This window comes from Myotis davidii, unplaced genomic scaffold, assembly GCF_000327345.1.
Source record: "Myotis davidii unplaced genomic scaffold, ASM32734v1 scaffold2258, whole genome shotgun sequence".
Classification (NCBI taxonomy): domain Eukaryota; kingdom Metazoa; phylum Chordata; class Mammalia; order Chiroptera; family Vespertilionidae; genus Myotis; species Myotis davidii.
The window spans coordinates 5,677-7,146 of NW_006289499.1; the positions used below are offsets into that span (position 1 = coordinate 5,677).

The 1,470-nt window shown below is 50.7% G+C and overlaps 1 pseudogene; it reads left to right on the plus strand.

Moving 5' to 3' along the window:
* Positions 1-1,363: 1,363 nt before the first annotated feature.
* Positions 1,364-1,470, plus strand: part of LOC102766067 — a 6,367-nt pseudogene continuing 6,260 nt past the window's right edge.

Here is a 1,470-nt window from a genome sequence, read left to right on the forward strand (position 1 = left end):
ATAAACGGATGAACAAAAATAGACCCAGAGACATAGAAGCATGAAGAGACCATGGAATCTCAGAGGGAAGGCAGGGGAGGGTGGGTGGTAAGAGATCAGCCAATGAACTTTTCTGCATATATGCCTAACATGTGAACACAGACAATGGGGTGGTGAGGGCCTGGAGAGGGAATGGGAGCTAGAAGGAAGAGGATAATGGGTAGAAAATGGGGGACCTATGTGATACTTGCAACAATAAAGATTAGGAGAGAGAGAGAGAGAGAGAGAGAGAGAGAGAGAGAGAGAGAACCTCCTGTTATCTGGTGGCATCCAGTCCCTGCCTTGCTCTCTCCCCCCTCCATGTCACTTCTCACCTTCCCTCCTTAACTTCAAATGCACAAACCCAGCTGCAAGTGGTTATTCTCCAATGCATTTGAGGTCTTTCTACCAAACAGTTGTCGTCACTTTGGCTGGAATAAAATCTTATAAAAGATTCTCTCCATGTTTGGACAGCTCTTACATCAACGTGTTGTCTTCACTTCATTTACCACATATGTTCATACACGTTTCTTCCCCATGTGGAGCGGGAGGTTCACACAATTATTAAAAACCTGCTGCCTCCACATGATGGTGGTGGTGACTCTAAAGAGTTCCCACCCTTTGGTGTGGGGATGACGCAACATCCACTGAGCCCACCAGCCAGGCTCCATGTGTACATGATGGAAGTTCTCCCACTTTGAGAAGCTGGGAAACAGGGATTTTGCACACGAACAGCAGGAAAGTTGAGAGAAATCTGTGCTTTCGGGAGGCAGCTGTGTGCTTGTGAGTGTGGCAGCAGGTTTGAGACGGAGCCTGCGGCCACAGGGTCCAGGCTACCCTCTCCTGCCTGCTCACATGTACAGGTTCCAGTTTTATGGAGGATCTGACTGTGGAAAATAACAAGGAAAATACTTCAGTCTAAAAATAAAAGCATCATCCAATGCAAATTATTAATCCCAAACGCCAGAAAGGCCACATGGCCCACGGCTGGTGAAGGAGAGCGAGAGGAAACTCCATCCATGTGCCTCTGGGGGAGCACCCCTGGGTCCTCATCAAAACCCCAAGGAAGCAGGACTCGCAATCCTGGAAGCTGCCCCCAAAGGAATGGGGTCAGGATGATGGGTCTCAGGAAAGAAGGGAGGGAGGGGAGAGGGGTCAGGGTGGGACCCCTTGAGGCCAGCATCCTTGAGTCCTTTCCCATCTGGGGTCGCCCCTAGAATGACAAGGTCAGGCATGCAGCCCAGGGTCCCAGCTGCACCTTATATGCAGACTCCATGCAAATGGGGCTCTCCTTCTGCTCATAAAAGGGGGCCCTGACCCAGCATGTTGGGGAGACATACAGAACTCAAGCACCTGAGACAGGACCCCAGCGGATCCACCATGGACTTGGGGCCAAGCTGCGTTTTCCTCCTGATCATTTCTCAAGGTCATTCTCAGGAGAGGGGTGCGCTG